General features: G+C 52.7%; 1 non-coding gene and 1 pseudogene across 1 annotated transcript; one reads left to right on the top strand and one right to left on the bottom strand.

Annotated features, from left to right (window-relative positions):
* Positions 1 to 12560: 12560 nt before the first annotated feature.
* On the top strand, positions 12561 to 12667 carry LOC141584094 (U6 spliceosomal RNA). The gene has a single exon (XR_012517064.1). It is a non-coding gene; the product is annotated as a U6 spliceosomal RNA (small nuclear RNA).
* An 891-nt stretch (positions 12668 to 13558) lies between these two features.
* Positions 13559 to 14348, bottom strand: LOC141583955 (uncharacterized; annotated as a pseudogene).
* Positions 14349 to 18734: the final 4386 nt, after the last annotated feature.

Below are 18734 nucleotides of genomic sequence, written 5' to 3'. Positions count from 1 at the left end.
GTCAATCTGAGTGGAGAGCGCTAGGGATGTTCCTCTCTATTCCCTTTGTCGCCAGTGCTGATTCCCAAGGCAGATCCGGGAGGGCTGGACTGAAGGACCTGGCGGTAACAGACAACACTTGGCTTTGGATTTCAGGTCAAGTTCTGCCCGTGACTTGCTGCGTGAGATCAGACAAGTCGGTTCACCTCTCTGTACTTCACTGACCTCATCTGCAAAAGGCTAGTCTGAACTAGATTATTAATTATTTTAGGTTTTGCAATTTTTTTGGTCTTAACATTATATTCAATTCTTCCCTCATTTTTATTAAAGTATAATTGACAACTAAAAATTGTTTATATTTATGGTGTTCAGTGTGATGTTTAGATACATGCGAACATTGTATAATGATTAAATCAAGTTAATTAACATTTTAATCACTTCACATACATTTATTATTATTGTTTTCGTGTTAAGAACATTTAAGATCTGTTTGCTTCGAATAGTGTTTACTAGAGGTGAGGAAGGGTAAGGGGAAGAGGGTAGCCAAAGGTTGGCCAATAGGTTAACAGATACAAGAGCACATGGCTGAGGATAGTGGCTCATGCCTGTAGTCCTAGTACTTTGAGAGGATGACTTGATCCAGGAGTTTGAGACAAGGCTGGGCAACATAGGGAGATCCAATCTCTACAAAAAAAAAAAAAAAAAAAAAGAAAAATTAGCCAGGCATGGTGGTTGCATGCCTGTGGTCCCAGCTACTTGGGCGGCTGAGGTGGAAGGATCGCTTGGGCCCAAGAGGTCAAGGCTACAGTGAGTTGCGATTGCACAACCGCATTCCAGCCATGCGGACAGATTGAGATTCTGCCCGGGGAAAAAAACAAACCAAAAAACGGAGTACAGCTAGATAGGAGGAACAGTTCTGGTGTCTTTATAGCACTATAGGGTGACTATAATTAATTAGGTTTTATTATATATTTTTAAATAGCTAGAAGAGTGGATTTTGAACGCTCCCAGAACAAAGAAATAATAAATGTCTGAGGTGGTGGAGATTCTAATTATGATTTGATTATTACACATGATATACATGTATAAAAATATACTGTACCCCATAAATATATACAATTATGTGTTGATTAAAAATAATAAAAGCAGGCCTGGCGCGGTGGCTCATGCCTGTAATCCCAGCACTTTGGGAGGCCGAGGTGGGCAGATCACGAGGTCAGAAGATCGAGACCAACCTGGCTAACACAGTGAAACCCCATCCCTACTAAAAACACACACACACACAAAATAGCCAAGCGTGCACCTGTAGTACCAGCTACTCGAGAGGCTGAGGCAGGAGAATTGCTTGAACCCAGGAGGCAGAGGTTGCAGTGAGTTGAGATCACACCACTGCACTCCAGGCTGGGCCACAGAACGAAACTCCATCTCAAAATAATAATAATAATAATAATAATAATAATAATAATAACAACAAAAAATCTACTATCTTGGCAATTTTCAAGTATACATTATTATTAGCTATAGTCATCATGCTGTACAAAGGTCTCCAGAACTCACAACATTATACTTAATTCCGATCAAAATCATCAGAGTTAAGAACAAAATTGTATCTGGAGCAAGAAATTCTCAGTAAAACAAGAAGAAGAAATAACAAAATGGAAATAAGAGGTTTATATCAAAAAGCATTTCCTCCACCCATTCCTTTCTTGTCTCTGAGTTCTAATTCCCAGAGGCCATCACTTTAAACTCATTTGCTACTTCCTCTGGTATTTATCAGCTTTTTTTTTTTTTTTTTTTTTTTTTTTTTTTTTTTTTAGGCTGATTTTTGCTCTTGTTGCCCAGGCTGGAGTGCAGGCAACCAATTCCCCTTCCTCAGACCCCGAGTGGCTGGGATTACAGGCATGTGCCACCCCACCCGGATAATTTTGTATTTTTAGTAGAGATGGGTTTCTTCACATTGGTCAGGCTGATTGTGAACTCTTGACCTCAGGTGATCGCCCCCCCGTACCCCCCCCACCTCAGCCTCCCAAAGTGCTGGGATTATAAGCATGAGCCACCATGCCTGTCATTATATTTGTCTTTTTTTTTTTTTTTTTTTTTTCAGATGGAGTCTCACTCTGCTGCCCAGGCTGGAGTGCAATGGTGCAATCTCAGCTCACTCCAACTTCCGCCTCCAGGGTTCAAGAAATTCTCCTGCCTCAGCCTCCCTAGTAGCTGGGATTATAGACATTTGCCACGATACCCGGCTAATTTTTTTGTATTTTTAGTAGAGATAGGGTTTCACCATATTGGCCAGGTTAGTCTCGAGCTTCTGATCCTGTGATCTGCCCACCTGGGCCTCCCAAAGTGCTAGGATTATAGGCGTGAGCCACCACTCCCAGCCCTATCATCATATTTCTGAAGAATGATTGTGTTGCTATTTATTGATTTGTTTTCTTCATTATCTGTGGATTCCTGGCATAGCGCAGTATAGGGCTTACCTCCCTTATGAGGTCTTAATTTTTTTGCCTCAATTTCACCAATTTGACTGGATCACAATGTTATGAAATCAAAAGCATTTATATTGTAGCTATCTAAATATTGTTCCCTAACCCAAGTCCTGCACTGAAATTGTTTCATTTCTTTCTTTTTCTTCTCTGGAGTTAATAATTGCCTCAGATTTTTCTCTTTCATTTGCTTATTTTTAATTTTTTTTTTTTTTTTTTACCAATTACCAACTTTTTCAGATGCTCCAATCAATTTATCAAATGCCTAGTGGTCATTATCCAAAGGCTAAGAGGCCTTGGATGCTCTTTCGGCTCTGTATTTTCCCTGGAGGCTTCCCTCTCTCCCTTGCCCTCCATCCTTCTGCTCCAAACTGGACTCAGCTCTCAGCCCGCGGCAGGGCTGGCATCCTGGCACGTCTGCACCGCCCTGTGAATTTCCTGCTGCCCCTGCTGTGTGCATTTCCTGTTCCCCAGCCCCAGGTGGTCTTTCCCTGCTCTACTCTCTCAGGCACTGCAGCGGGTCTTCCAGTGGCTTCCAGAGAAAGAGTGAAGGGAAGTCAAGCTTTCTGACCCTCTCGTATTTTAGAATGTCATTGTTCTGCCCCTACTCCTGATGAATAGTTTGGCTGGAAATCATGCTCTAATTTACACGTAACTTCTCCTCACTTGGGAAATGTTGCTCTATTATTTTCTAGCTCCCAGTGTTGTTGGGAAGAAGTCGGTGTCATGCTGAGTCTTGATTCTTTGTATATGACCTGTCTTTTCTCTCTGGAAGGTTTCAGGATTTTCTCTCTCTCCTTAGTCCTTTTCCGAAATTTCCTGATGTGCCTTCTTGTAGATCTGTCTTCATTCGCTGTGCTAGTCACTTGGTAGACTCTTTTGAACTAGAAAACTATAGCCTTTTATTGTAGGAAGCCACCAGCAGGTTTGTGTGAGCTGCGTCATCGCATTCTGTTCTTGCAAGGACAGAGGTCTCAAGGCCCCGGGAACCTTATAAGTGGATGGCGGGGAAGCGGGGTCTGAGGTGAATTCAACAAAGCTGCAGCACCCACTGAGCTCATGTCCCAGGGCCAGGCTCTGCCTGAGGACAGTAGACATGGGTGAGACCCACTTCCTGCCCAGTCCCATGTGGGGCTCAGGACACACATGGTCCAGGAGGCCCCCAGCCCCGGGCTACATTTACATGCATCTACCTGCACCCAGCATTCAGTTTCATTCAAATTGAACCCAGAAGGAGACTGCGGCTTCAGTCTTGGCTGCCTGGAAATTGGGCTATGTAGAGTGTTTGTGTGCTGGAAATTGTCAGACATGTGCAGACTGACCCAGTAGATACAGCAAGTACACACAGGGTGTGTATTTCTTGATGTACATGTGCACACACACACACAGCATACAGCAAGTACACACAGGGTGTGTATTTCTTGATGTACATGTGCACACACACATACAGCATACAGTAAGTACACACAGGGTGTGTATTTCTTGAGGTACATGTGCACACACACACAGCATACAGCAAGTACACACAGGGTGTGTACATGTATACACACCAGTGTGCACATGTATGCACATGCACACACACACACACACACAGCAGAAAATCTAGAAATAAACTATTTTAATTTCAGCTGTCATGGAAATTTTATGTCATTTTCCCAAAAAACACAACTTTTATTTTATGATTTAATCTTATTTTTTTTTTAAGAATTATTTAAGAAAAGGGGGAGCTGAATGTGATGGCCCATATCTGTGATTCTAGCAGTTTGAGAGGCTGAGGCAGGAGGATTGCTTGAGCCCAAGAGTTCAAGACTAGCCTGGGCCACATGGCACAACCCCATCTCTACAAAAACTACAAAATTAGCTGGATAAGGTGGTGCACGCCTTTGGGAGGGATGCCTTCCTCAGGCAGGGGCTGCCCCTACTGCAGACATCAGGACACGGAGCTGGGCCAGGTGTGGTGACAGAGATGGGTCTTTGGACGGGAGCTCTCTCACCCACTCCTCATTTCGGAGTCCTAAAGGCAGGGGATGGTGGAACGTTATAAAACCCCACCGCACCACGCCGCTCTCCTGCCCTAAAACCCTTGTGGCTTCTCCTTGGCCAACAAGGCATAGGCTGTGGGCTTCATTTTGCCATTTAAGGCTTCCGTGCCCCAGCCCAGTGGCTCTCCCTGGCCTGTGCTTGAAATATGCCTCCCAGCCAGGCTGCTGCCCTTCCTGTCTCAACACCCCTCTGCTTACGCCCACCTGGTGCCTCTGAGTCAGCGCCCCTGCCTGGAGTACTGACTCCCTTCCCATCCACCGACGCTCGGTTCCAGGACCACCCTGTGTCCCGCCCCAGCGTGCCCCTGACTTTCTCCCCGTGGTGCTTTCCATCCGCATCTTTGCTGTTTGAGATCAAATTTGCCTTTCTGCCTCCTGAATGAGCCTAAGTTGAGCCTCTCGATTTCCTCGTGCCCCTGAGAGTCCAGCACCATGCCCGCGTGTTGTCGGGGCTGAGAAGGGATTTGGGAATGGCTCTCAGTTGAAGCCCAGGGAGGTGGGAGCGTTGGAATCCCTCCTTGGCTGGAGGCTGGGCCTGGATGAGCGGACCGCCCCGGTCACCCTGGTTGCTCCCTTCCCATCTCCCTGGAGGCCTAGCCCTTCCCTCAGGCCCTGAAATCTTAGGGGATCTGGTCCCTGCAGACAGGAACGGGGAGCCTGGGGATCCAGCACTGATTCACCCCGGGGGGTCCTCCCTTGACTCACTTCCCTTCCAGGAACCCCGTGATGCCCTCTCTGAGAGTTGGCTGCTCCATCTGAAGGGGAGAAGGGTGTGGCCTGGGCCCCGGTGAAGGAGGCTCAGGCCCGTCCTTGCTCCACGTTGCTCTTGGGAATGGTCCCCAAGAGGAAGCTGAGGCACTGAATCACGCATGGGAGGTGATGGCGGGTGCGCCCTGAGGCCGCAGTTCTTACGGCATAACTGGAGCTGCCTTGGCTGAAGGAAGAAGGCTGTCGTGTGGGGTTTCTGGCATCGGGACAGAGAGGGGATGTATCCCTGCACCTCTCCGAAAGCAAACTCCTGGGGTTGGAGGTGGGGACCCAGCAGGCCCCAAGGACCATGTAGGGAAGGCGAGACCAAAGTCAGCCCTTAATTAACCCAGAGTGTCCCAAGGGTGGGGGTGGGGAGGGTCCACACCCCAAAACCCTACAATTCCTTCTCACAGCATTGCTGTGGAGTGAGAAGGGGGCTTTCACCCTCTTAGGGGGCTCCATGCACCAAGGCCCCTGACTGCCAGGGAATCCACACCCACAGTTCCCTTCTTTCTGAATACTGGCCCTTCCACAGCCTGGATGCTTGAGCCTGGGCAGAGGGGTAACGACCCCAGGACTATCTTCACAAGCAGAGAGGTGACTTGGCACCAGGCTCTGACTCCTTGGGCTGAGCTCAGCAGCAGGCATGTCACCAGCGCCCCCTGGACAGAAGGGGCTCAGCCCTGAGGACCTAGCACTCCCCACACCTGCATGTCCCTGCTGGGCATCCACCCTGGGGACCCAGCTTTCCCCCGCCCCCAGCTGCTGGCAGCTGCATCTTGACTCATCTTGGGTCTCTGAGGCCACACCAGGAAGCAGCCTGGAGCTGGGAGGAGCACCTGCTGTTTCCGCATCTTTATTATTATTATTATTTTTATTTTTTTGAGACAGAGTCTCACTCTGTCACCCAGGCTGGAGGGCAATGGCACGCTGTCAGCTCACCATAACCTCTGCCTTCCAGGTTCAAGCAATTCTCCTGCGTCAGCCTCACAAATAGCTGGGATTACAGGTGCGCGCCACCAGGCCTGGCTAATTTTTGTATTTTTAAGTAGAGATGGGGTTTCACCATGTTGGTCAAGCTGGTCTCAAACTCCTGAACTCGTGAGCCTCCCACCTCAGCCTCCCAAAGTGCTGGTTTAAAGGCGTGAGCCACCCAGACCAGCTGTTTCTGCATCTTTTCTCTGGAGCTCACTTGGGTGGGAGGGGCTACAGACTCCTGCAGCCCACGCCCCCCGCTCCCTGGCTGAGCGAGCTTTCTTCTCAGGAGTCTGACTGCAGGCTGGGACCGCCTGTCACAGAGGCAGGTCTGAGTAGTCCAGGCCCGTTCCTGCTCTCCAGCAGGGCCCCTCCTGTTCATTTGTGCAGCTGCCTTTGCCCAAAGCACAGGTGAAGTCTGTGTGGACTGTGTCCCTTGTTCCCAAGGGGAGCGTGGCTCCAGCCCTGGCCTGGAACTCGGATGCCTTAGAATTAGAGGTCACATGTGGCAGGGAGGAGCAGCGTGGTCTGCCCACGGCCAGGGCAGGTACCACGTTGGCAGCCCCAGACCTGACAACACAGCTCCCGTGTCCCCTCTCCACTTCCGTCCAGCGCATCACCTACACCACGTGCTGCCCCTGATGAATCCGGACTGTCAGCTTCCCCAGCTCAGCCGGGAAGTCCCGCCGACCCTAAGGAGAACAGTGTCTCCTGAGTTGGGGGCTGTGGGAATGGGCCTGGTGTGGGGTGGGGGAGGTCGGGGTGAGGCAGGTGTCCAGCGCCGCTCTGCTTACCTTCCCTTCTCCTTTGCCCACAACGGAGGCATCTTCTCCATGTCCCTCTGCCACCCTGAGGACATAAAATACTTCCCCAGGTCTGTCTTCCCTTGGACACGGCCCACCTACCTTCCTGTGGGACTCGGGGCTTTGTTTTGTCCTGTGGCCCACATGAGAAGCAATTATCCCTACTCTGTCAGCTGAGAGAGGTAAACTGAGGCAGAGCCGGGGAACAACTCTGTCGTAGTCTGGATGTTAACGGCACAGTCAAGAGCAGCCATTCCCCGAGTGATCAGGTCCAGTGGACCCCAAGCGTGGAGGCTGTATCAGTCCGTTTTGCATTGCTCCAGAGGAATGCCTGAGACAAGGTCATTTATTTATTTCTTTCAAGGGGTTGGCAGGGCCACTAGGCTGAGGGTTGGAGCCCCGTCTCCTAGTCCCAGCCTGGGTCTCCATCACTGGCTAGCCGGTTCTGCTGGCTGCATTCTCTCTACACCTGCCTCCTGCAGCCCAGGGGTCAGTCTGGGTGCCAGCCTGGGAAAGGTCCAGGAGCAGATTCTGCCCCCAGCTCATGCCTCCTGTGCACCAAGGCCGCCAAAATGCAGCAGCAGAGCCAGGAGCGCTGGCTTGTCCCTGTATCCCAGTGTCTTGGGAGGTTGAGGTGGAAAGTTCACTTGAGACCAGGCTGCACAACATAGCAACACCCTGTCTCTACAAAAAATACAACCAGGCATGGTGGCATGTGCCTGTAGTCCCAGCTACTCAGGAGGCTGAGGTGGGAGGACCGCATGAACCCAGGAGGTCGAGGCTGCAGTGAGCTATGATTGCACCACTGCACTCCAGCCCGGGCAACAGAGCAAGACCCTGTCTCTAAAACAAGAAACGAAGTGCACCTGTGTGTGGAATCCAGCTTCTGGCGTGTGGACCTGACCTCACTCGGTCCCATCAGTGAGTGGGAGGCTGCCTGCTGTCTTCCAGAACATTCCCACCACTACACCTGTGTTCCTCCTGTGTTCCCTGGCAGGCTTTGTGAGGGGGCCTGTCACCTACCCCTCTGGCTTCTCTAACACACAGCTGAAACCTTCCTCGCCACTGAGAACCTTTTCCTGAAGAGTCTTACCCTCACCCACAGGCCTCCTCATTTCAGAGCTTTTGGTGCGGTGAGTACCAGGATTGACTCACTGCTACCAGTTGGGAGGAATTGTCCCTAGGGTTGGTCTCTGGATGTCATATGAGGATCTAGACGAGGACCCAGATGCCTGTAACCTGAAGGGCAAGGGCCTCGGCTGCCTGGGCTTCACACAGCCCCTCGTCCAGCCTGACCTTCTGGGACAGGCCAGACCCCTCCATCCTTTGGTCTTGGTCCCTACTGGGAACTCTGGTTTCCCCGGATTACCGACTTTGACGCCAAGGTAATAATGCCGACATCCCCATGAGACAGAGTGACAGACTGAGACTATGGTAAGGTTGCCTGGCTCAGAGTCACCATAGCCAGGCAGAGCTCAGGTCCTGGCCCTGTTCACGGTTTCCCCAACGCCCTCTAGCTCTGGTACGTGGGTTCTTCCTCACCCAGCTGCAGCTCCCCCGCCCCTTCAACCTGGTGACAGAGAACCTGGCAGTCTGTGACCCATAGAAGGCTTCACTTTCCTTCTGGTGAGGCATGAGAACCTGCTTGGGGCGATAGGGAATAGGGGTCTGGGGGCCCTCCTAGCCCTGCCTCTGGCATTTGAAGGATGGTGTCTGGGCAGCAGCATGGTTTCAGCTAGACATGAGCTGTGGGCTGATGTCCCTAGGTTTATAGCCTGGCCTCAGACAGCTGCTGCCATGTCACCTTCTCTTCTGCACGTGCTGACCTGGCATCCCACCTAGTTGAAGGTACTCACACCTCCTGCCTCTGGGCATTTCCCCCACTCCCTGCCCAGGCACAGCTGTCCTTGTCCTGGACTCATCTTCAGAGATTCTTGTCCAACACACAGCTTTGCTGGACGTCGCAGGCTGGGCCGGGCCCCCTGCCCTGCACTGACATTTCTTTATGAGTCTCAAGTAGACTGATCTGCAGCTTCAGGGTCAGGACAGGATCTGACTTAATTGATGTGACGCAGGACAATGGGGTTACATCTGCTTGAGTTCTTGGCCTCTATGGTCTCTTTGGGGCACAATTCCCCTCTGTGTCATGCTTAGGTGCCCACATGTGGCCAGAAGTGCTTTTCCTACCACCATCTGTACTTCAGGCCACTGTCCAGGCACCTGTGGCTCCAGTCAGAAGTGTGAGTGCAGAGCCAGGCCTGGGCGGACGTTCGGCAGGTGCTGCAGGAGCTGACAGCCTTGGCCACGCCGCCCATGTCCCTCCGTTCCCCGTCACTGTGGCTGCCCCCAGTCCACCATCTTTCCAGGGCCAGGCCTGGAACCAAACTGACTTCTGTCTGGTCGTGACGGGTTCTCGGCTGAGCAAGATGGTCTTGCCCATTTCATTAATTATTCTCATTAAAAGGATTATAGAGCCACTTGGGGACCTCACATCTGACTGCCAGGTCCTCACCAGAGCCATGACTGCCTTGGGCCGGGCCTGGGACAGTCAGGGGTTACACCTGCCTGTTGGGACCCAGATTCAGTGGCTTCAATCTAGCCAGTGGGCTGATGGGCAGCTGGCACTTCTCCTCTGCTTAGGGGAGGCAGGAGAGGACGGTCAGGCAGGAGACGTGCTTGGCGCCCACCTGTGCCTGTCTCACCTGGCTGCAGGTGCATTGGAGGCTCAACGCCCCTTCCTCGTCTCCTGCGGGTGTGGATTTCAGGTTTCCAATGGGTGTCAGGGTGCGCTCCCGCGCTCTCCTGGCCCTAGGGAGCCCTGGGCTCCATGAGGCCTCGGCCTAGGCAGGATAGTTTCCCACACTGTCATCTCCCCATACAGTCGCCTCCCCAAACACTGGGCTGCAGGCTCTGGTAGATTGAAAAGTTGAAAAGCAAAAGCCGGGCCCTCCCCTCTCCCGGAGTGGGGGGCCCCTCCCCTCTCCGAGTGGGCGGGGACAGGAGTTACCGGGGACACTTTCCTTGGGATGCCGCAGGTGTCTCCGGAGCTGCCTGGCCACGCCCCCTCTCCCTTTCATCTTCCTCACTGACCAATGGGCTTGCAGCATGCAGGCCACGCCCCCATTCCACATTCCAGTGCGGCCCTGGTTACGCCTCCTCTGGCTCAGTCAACACAGCTGCCTGGCAGGAGAGCGGACCTGCTCATCAGTGCTCCCCTGAATTGTGTTGATGTGGCCCCAACCCGACCCCCCTCCCCAACCCCCCCTCCCTCCCCAGCCGCCCCTCCCTGCCCACCCCACCATGGCGATGTCAGAAGAAATTCGCCAGATGAAATTAGCCTCGGCTAGGAAGAAGGTAACACGCACGCAGATGCCCTCCGACGGCAAGACCGCTGCCAGAGTCCATAACACTTCCGAGACACGCCAGGCTGGGCGGGCCCCCAACCCCGGGCCTCTGGGCTCCCCTACCAACGTCTTGTCAGTCAGCCCCACCCCTTCAGCAAGGAGCCCAGCCCCTGCCCTTGCCAATCACCCCAGGGTGACATTGCATGTGTAACCGCTGAGGCTCCCCGCTCCCTACTTGGACCTCACCTTTTCCTGCCCCAAGCCGGACCTCCCTGGGCTCTGTGGGCTCCTGTCTCTGAGGACCCGGGTCTCCCAGCCCCCACCCTCACCAGTCATTTCTGGGTGACTTTGGGCTGCTGACTCCTGGGGCTCCTGCTGCAGACTCTGCCCTCCCCTCCTGCTCCCCAGTGCGACCTCCCTGTGCTCTTTGGGCTGGCGTCTCCAAGGACCTGGGTCCCAGCCCTGCATCCCCTCCCCCATCAGGCAGCAGTGACTCAGGTATTTCCTTGATGTGGTCCCCAGGAGGAGTGGAATGTAGTGATGTCACCGTTCCCCTAGGAACCATCAGTACTGCTACAAGACCAGCCTTTGACCTTAGGACCCAGTCCCCTACGCATTCTCATCCCATTTCTGGCTCCTCTGGTCCCAGCACACATTTCCAGCTGAAGGGGGAATGCAGACTGTGGGACCTAGGAGCAAGAGGTTTCAGCCTGCCTCACTCCCTTAACATAGACATTGACAGTGTGGAAAGCCTGCACTTCCCCCGTGAGCTCTAAACGTTGACAGTGTCTCTGGGTGGCAGTGGGAGAATGGGTTTGGTTTGGTTTTCTCTCAGGCTTCTACTCTCCAGAGAGACTTTCATGTTTCTTTCTGAGTTCTCCACCTCATATTCGAATTCCCCATGGTTCTGGGACAAGACTGCCCTTCAGTCAGTGGCCTCTGGAGTGAGATCTGCTCATCTTCTGTGGAACAGATCTTGGGAAATTGAACTTGACAGCTTGAATCTTCCTCATATCATCTCAACCTGGGCTACTTTGAATGCCACGGGATAAACATGGGACATCTTTCTGAAGCATCAGTTTCCCTTGAGTCTCTTGAGACAGCAAAAACATTAATGTTCTTAGGGATGACAGTCACATCGGTTTCTAACAGCATACCAGACTTCTCTCTGAAATGAGACTTGGGTTGTCCTCTTTCTGGTGAATTCCCAGATTTAACAGAAAGGCTGCCTTCTGCCATGGGGACACATTGATATAAAAGTGTGAGAGGTGCTGGTGCTCTTCTTAACACTAACAGACGTGTGAGGCCATATGACTCTAAACCACACGGCGTACAGTTCCTGCCTACTTAATGGTGACTTTTCTGCCTCTGCCTGTGGTTTTGGTCTCTGGCAGTTGCTGATTCGTGGCAAAACCCCAGAGCTTGGAGTCAGAGGAATGAGTTTAAGGTCTAGTATTGCTTTTTCTTCTTTTTTCTTTTTTGCCATGATATCAGTCCCTCTCAGTCACTAAGTGATTGTCACAACACTTTATAGAGTTGTTGGTGGCATTAAATCAGGTGGTGTATAACAGTATTTTGTAAAAACTGTAAGGTAGGTTGTGACCGTAGGGGTTTGTAGTTCTCATGGGCATTACTGCTCTTTTTCCCCCCAGTTAAAAGAATTTCAACAAAGAAACAGCCCTGCTGTTCCAACACGAGTGAGAAGACGAAAGAAAAGAAACAACAATTGCCCTGAGACAGCCGCTTCTGATGGTGGCCAGTCACCATGCCATGTGAGTCTTGGCTGGCCAGGCTTCCTGGGAAAAGGGGTCCAAGGGGCAGTAGATGGTAATTGTTAAGATTGTGGAAGAACTTCTGGGTACTGGTTAAGAATTCTGGGTTTGAGGCCAGGCGCAGTGGCTCAAGCCTGTAATCCCAGCACTTTGGGAGGCCGAGGCGGGTGGATCACGAGGTCAAGAGATCGAGACCAACCTGGTCAACATGGTGACACCCCATCTCTACTAAAAATACAAAACATTAGCTGGGCATGGTGGCGCGTGCCTGTAATCCCAGCTACTCAGGAGGCTGAGGCAGGAGAATTGCCTGAACCCAGGAGGCGGAGGTTGCGGTGAGCTGAGATCGCGCCATTGCACTCCAGCCTGGGTAACAAGAGTGAAACTCCGTCTAAAAAAAAAAAAAAGAGTACTTGCTTCGGCAGCACATATACTAAAATTGGAACGATACAGAGAAGATTAGCATGGCCCCTGCGCAAGGATGACACGCAAATTCGTGAAGCGTTCCATATTTTTAAAGTTCAAAAAATAAATCACATTTTATAAACTAGAAAAAAAAAAAAAAGAAATCTGGGTTTGAATCCAGCCTCTCAATCTGCTAGGGATATGATTTAGGGCAACTTGCTGGAGCTTTTTGGGTCTCTCCTTTCACATCTGTAAAATAGAGGTGGTGTTGTCTGACTTCCATTAGTGAAGGTGAAATGAGATTCGTTATTGCTGTTGTTTTTTTGTTAATCCCTAGTACATGGCCCACTGTAAACACCCAGGACACCCAGGAAATGGTCCTTGCTGTTTGGTTTTCCTCATCCCCAGGCTCAAGGGGAAGCCAGCCCAATGAGCACAGCCATTTGCTGTCAGGCTGTCCCTTTAAGAGTCACTGAAGGGGCCCCAGGGTGGGATGGTGGGAGATAAGAACCATGAGAGGAGCTGGCACAAGGGAGTTATGGGACAAAGGGTCCGAGAGGCAGAACGGAAAATGCTGCCAGCTGATGGGGAGGGCAGGAAGTCAGAGGCTTGGACACGGAGGGGACAGAGCGTCTCCATGTGCACTCTCGTCTCTTGTAGTCAGCGGCAGGTGGTCACAAGGAGGGCCCTGCGCCATGTGCCTCCATGAAAGATCCAGAGGTAAGAGGCCCTGAGCTGAGGTACAGTGACCCTGCAGGCCAGCCCTCCACCCTCTTCCCACAGTGGGTGCCCCTCTGCCAACCGAGACAGCCCCCACACACCCCAACCCTAATGATTGTTCTCTCTACCTCTCCCCCGACCCTCCCCCAACTCCTCCTCTCTGCATGTGCCTCAGAGCGCACACCAACCTCAAATAGCCCTGGACTCGAGCTCCGTCACAACCAGTGAACTGAATAACACCGTCAACGTATTGGTAAGAGTCCGGTGGGGTCCCCTGATTCCACGCCGCCAATCCTGGGCTCCAGTTTCCCCTTGGGGCTGCTGTGGGTGAGTTGAAGGATGCTATGGGGAGCCAGCACTGGACGCAGAGCTCAGAGGCCAAATGCCCGTCCTGCCCTCACCTGGCTGTGGCCTTGGCCAAGTCCTAGGTGGGGGACTGGGTACTTGGACAGTGAAGGTACAGAAGAGTAGCTTTGGGATGTTACGATTTGTGTAGAGAGAGGAAACGTGTGTGTGTGTGTGTGTGTGTGCACGCATGTGTGTACATACTATGATAATATACATAAAACATGTCTGCAAGGATTTGTGAAAAACTCAGGAGAGCACGGGTGGCTGGGAGATACTTCCCTTCTGTACCTTCTGAGTTTTGGACTATGTGAATGTATCATCCTTTCAAAAAGTGAGCAGAAGGTTAATTTCCCCCTTCCTGTCTGTGCCCCCACCCCTGGCAGGAAAAAAATTGGACTTAGAGGATCAGATGGACCTGGGTGTTCAAGTCCCAGCTCTGTCTAAGTGATCTTAGGCAACCACCTAACCTCTAATGCTCCCTGTTTTCCATCTACACAATAGAGGTAATCGTAGTGACTGCCTCACATGGTGGTTGTGAGCTTAAATGGGATCATTACCATGCTACCTGGTGACCCACTCGATAAAGGTTCCAACAGCGGTAGTAATAACAGGAATAACAATAGAATATGATCTGATGTCTCTGGGCCTCTGTGAGCCAGCTGTAAATTTGATCTCTTTGCCTGTCCCTTCCAACTTTACTGAGTTCTTTTAAAATCCAGGCCATGGGCCTTGATCTTTACTGACCGAGTTGTGTATTAAGCCCAGCCCTAGCCCTTTTAAGGGGCACCATGTGGAATGGCCCAGGCTCAACAGATTGAAGCTTCTCCCTCTCCACCCTCCAGCCCTCGAGCCGCTGTGAAACAGTCCTTGAGCAGCAGTTACAGCAGTTTCTACAGGAGCGGGAACTGCTCAAAGCACAGGTGGCGGAGGTGAGACTTTGCAGAGGGAGGGATGTGGAAGGAAAATGACCCCAGGTGGCCAGGAGCAGGTGAGGACCCGTGACAGCCCTTCCTAACTTCCGGGCCCATTCTTGCAGGTGACGGAGTGTCTTAAGAAAGTTCAGCTAGAAAGAGACGCATACGCTCAACAACTCAAAACAGAGAAGGCGCGGTGGCAGCAGCAATTGCTGAAAATGGCAGGAGAAGTGAGAGCTGACCCTTCAGCCGCGCTCCTTAGATAGCTCACTGGATCTTCCTGGGCATCTGTAAAATGAGAATAGTCCAGCCAGGGGTGGTCACGGGACTGGGCTTTGTGGAGCTGGGGGCGGAGAGGGAGATGGTAGCCTGTCCAGCCACCAGCCCCTCTCTCCAGGGCCCTTTCCCCCTGTGCTTTGGATAGATGGAAATATTCAAAATGGAGAAAAGCCAGGACGCAATTAAAATCGAGGAGCTGAAGAGGAGCCTTGCCCACCTACAAAACCATCTGGGTAAGATGGGGCTGGCATGACCTGGCAGCAGGACTGGCATCAGAGGGCTGTGGGGGTGGCTTAGGGTGCCCCAGGGAGGTGGGTGTCTGGAAGGGCTTTGAGGCAGAGGGAAAGAGGTCTGTGCCAGGAGGCGGCAAGTCTCGTAATCTCCACGAGCCTCAGTGTCCCCATCAGAAAGAGGGAGGGGTTCCCGTTGTCAGCCACCCACGGTGCTCTCGATCTGAAAGTGGCTCGGAAGACTGGCTACCATTTGGGGTTGAGGAATCATGAGCAGTGAGGGCAGGTTTGGGGAGCCTGAGAGGAGCTGTGCACCCAGAAGAGTTTTTTTTTGTTTTTTTGTTTTGAGAATCCAGAGGCCCCTATCGTCTGCTTCCTTTCTCAGCTGAACCCTCAATCCTGAAGCCCCCAGCAGGACACTCTGACTTGGAGAAAAACCTAAAAACTGAAACCAAGTACCTGAGAGACAAGCTGCAGGAACAGGAGAGACTGCAGGAGGCTAAAATGAGGCTCCGGGAGCAGGAGGTGAGGCTGAGAGAACAGGAGGAGAGGCTTCATGAGCAGGAGGGGCTCCAGGAGCAGGAGGAGGAGCTGGTGTGTTGCCCACCTGGGGAGCCTGCCCTCCTCCCCAGCCCTCCAGGCCTTTGTTTTCCCACCTGTAAAATGGGGGAGTATATGAAATGGGGCTCCTAAAGCCACCTGTGAGCCACAGCCCTGCTCTGATGGCTGTGGGAGAAAGGAGACAATTTTTCTAACCTGACTCCACCCTTCCCGGTGCCATGGGAGGCAGACACCAGGTTCTGGGGTCTCCAGCTGCAGTGGGTGGCCGCTGATTGCTTCTCTCTGTCCAGAAGAACGAGAACAGGAGCGCACTGCATTTGGAGCAGGAAGGAAAGGAGCTGCAGGAGAAGCTTGAAGAACAGGAGACGGTAATCTCCATCCCATCCGGGAGGCCTGGGAGGCAGGCAGCGGCCTCTGGGGAGGGGAGGTGCAAGGCCACAGGCAGCTCCACCATGGGGGCAGGTGACCCCACACCCTCCAGGACAGTCCTGTGACCGTTTCTGGCTTCTTGCCCTCTGACTTTTAGAGGTAGGTAGCCCTGGGCTCCTCCCAGGTCTGGACATCATCATCCCAGCTCGAGGCATGGAGCCCCCCCAGTCATAGGGCAAGAGACAGTGGTGTGAGAGGCTCTTTGTGCTGGGTGCAGTGGCTCACCCCTGTCATCCCAGCACTTTGGGAGGCTGAGGCAGGAATTTGAGACCAGCCTGGCCAATATCGCAAAGGCTCACCTCTACTAAAATTACAGCAACAACCACAACAACAAAGCTAGGCATTGTGGTGCACACCAGTAATCCCAGCTACGCAGGGGGCTGAGGCATGAGCATCGCTTGAGCCCGGGAGCTGGAGGTTGCGGTGAGCTGAGTTTGCACCACGAATCTCCAGCCTGGGCCACAGAGTGACACTCTGTCTCAAAACAAAACAAATCAAATCAAATCAAAACAAAACGAAAGTCTCCTTAGATCCAAACTGGATTCCAGCCTGGGTTCCACTGGTCACCATTCGACGACTTCGCATCTCTAGTCTCTGTTTCTTTAACTTCCAAAGGAAGTTAGCGTTTTCCTCGCGTGGGTGCTGAGGATTAAATGAGATGATGCGTGGAAAGCATTAGGCACGTAGCACACTTGGCAGATGGTGGTCGACTCCCTCTGCTTTTCCACCAGTCTGTGGCCTACAGTTTACATGGTGGAAGGAAGGACGTGAGATTTGAGGCTGGGGAAGGAGGCGTGGGGTTCTAGGCAAGGGAGGCAGTCTCTTAGGCTGGAGCCAGGGGCCAGGCGCCTGGGCGGGCCACCTTCCTCTGTGGTCCCTCCGAGACCCCCTTATGCTCTTGGTTTCTCCACTTTCTGATTCCTCTGGACCCTCACCCCTTCCAGGAGCCGGTGGTCAGACACCTTCGTGACTGACAGGTGCACTCTCTGAGGCCCCAAGGGAAGGGGCTGCGCTCCACCTCCCTGCCCCGTCTGTCCTGTGTATGCCCCTACAAGAACGCTCCCTTCTTGCCTTCAGGTGCCATTTCTGAATGCTGCTGGAGCCGGTGCCCAGGAGGAGCAGGCACGGCTCTGTGAGCAGCTCCAGCAACAACAGGTGTGCTGCCAGCAGCAGGCTCACCCGGTGGCCTCGGCCCTGAGGAAGCCAGAGGCAGCGGCCGTGGCCACAGGGACTGGGAGCAAGTGTGGGTGTGGGGAGACCCAGCGGGCCCTGCAGGAAGCCATCGACAAGCTGCAGGTGAGTGAGTCCTGCAGGGGCCATGAAGGCTGGGGTGGGGCAGGTCGCTGCCGAGATGTGACCCCATTATTTTGGCTCCAGAGAGACTTCGTGGCCATCATGAAGGAGAATGAGGACCTCAAGGAGCGGGTGGAAAAACTAGAACTCGGACTGATCCAGCTCTCTGGAGAGAGAGACATGATAAGTGAGCAGGAGGCCAGGGCAGGGCAGGGGAGCTGCAGGGTGGTGGAGAGGCCCCAGCCTCTGAGCCTGTCCTCCCGCAGGAAAGTCCGTCAAACCAAATGACCGTGAGAGGGCAGTGGCCAAGACCCAGCACCAGAAGAAGAAGGATGTTAGCATGCTGTCCCAGGCCGAGGAGGGGATGAAGGTAAGGTGTACAGCCTCTCTGCGGGGGTGAGGGGATGGGGGTGGGCGTGAGCGTGGGTGCCGGCACCGGCATGGAAGCTGAGCACCCCTATCTCCAGGTGGAGCTGCTGGAGCTGCAGGGGCCAGTGATGCCGCTTATGATCGACCACGACGTCCAGCACCCTGCTCATGAGTCCACTCCAGGGGCCACAGCCCCCCAGGGACTCGGTGCTGCTGACAAGGATGGTGAGCAGAGCCCTCAGGCAGGGTGGGCGGGCAGGAGCAGGGGAGGCTGGCACTGTGCTCAGATGCCCACCTCCCTCTCTCCAAAGAATTTTATGAGGTGAGCCTGGACGACGACAGCGACAACCTGGAGCCTGCAGGAGGGAGAGTGCAGCACAACCCCACTGCACAGCAGATGGCACCTGGCTTTGTGAGCTGCGGGACGGCCAGCAACACCGGCCCTTGGGCAGCAGTCCCTCTATGCCAGGCTTTCACCGGGCTGCGGCAAAGGAGGAAGTAGACATCACCGTCAGCTAAGAGGTGGCCAAGAAATTTACAAAGGACCGAAGTTACAGGGTTAGTCTTCTACACGTTTACTTAATTTGAATGTTAGGGCCACGCATGATGATTTCTGTTTCTAATTTATAGTTTATTTGTAAAAAGTTAAAGGATAGTGGGTCTTCATGTGGCTTTCACTGATGTTCACTCTGGCATCCTTTAGCATTTTTCCTTTTTAATTTGAGAATCATAGATCATTAGCATGCCTATCGAGTTTGCCCTTACATGGTGAGAGTTCAAACACAAAGACCCACTATTGGCACAAAACCATTCTCGCCAGCTTGGAATAGGCTGCTATGGTTTTTTAATGTTATTGCAGCATGTATAGTCATTACGGAATTCAGATACAATTTGCTTATGTTCTCCTATGATATTTGATGGAATCCTGATCGCAGTGACCTCTTAATTAGCTCAATATGTGCTTTGCCCTCACGTGCACACTGTTTATTACCCTGTAAGATGCCACTATGAGTACTGAGATTTAGAGCTGTTGAA

This window comes from Saimiri boliviensis, chromosome 3, assembly GCF_048565385.1.
Source record: "Saimiri boliviensis isolate mSaiBol1 chromosome 3, mSaiBol1.pri, whole genome shotgun sequence".
Classification (NCBI taxonomy): Eukaryota; Metazoa; Chordata; class Mammalia; order Primates; family Cebidae; genus Saimiri; species Saimiri boliviensis.
This window is presented reverse-complemented; position numbering and strand designations above follow the sequence as displayed.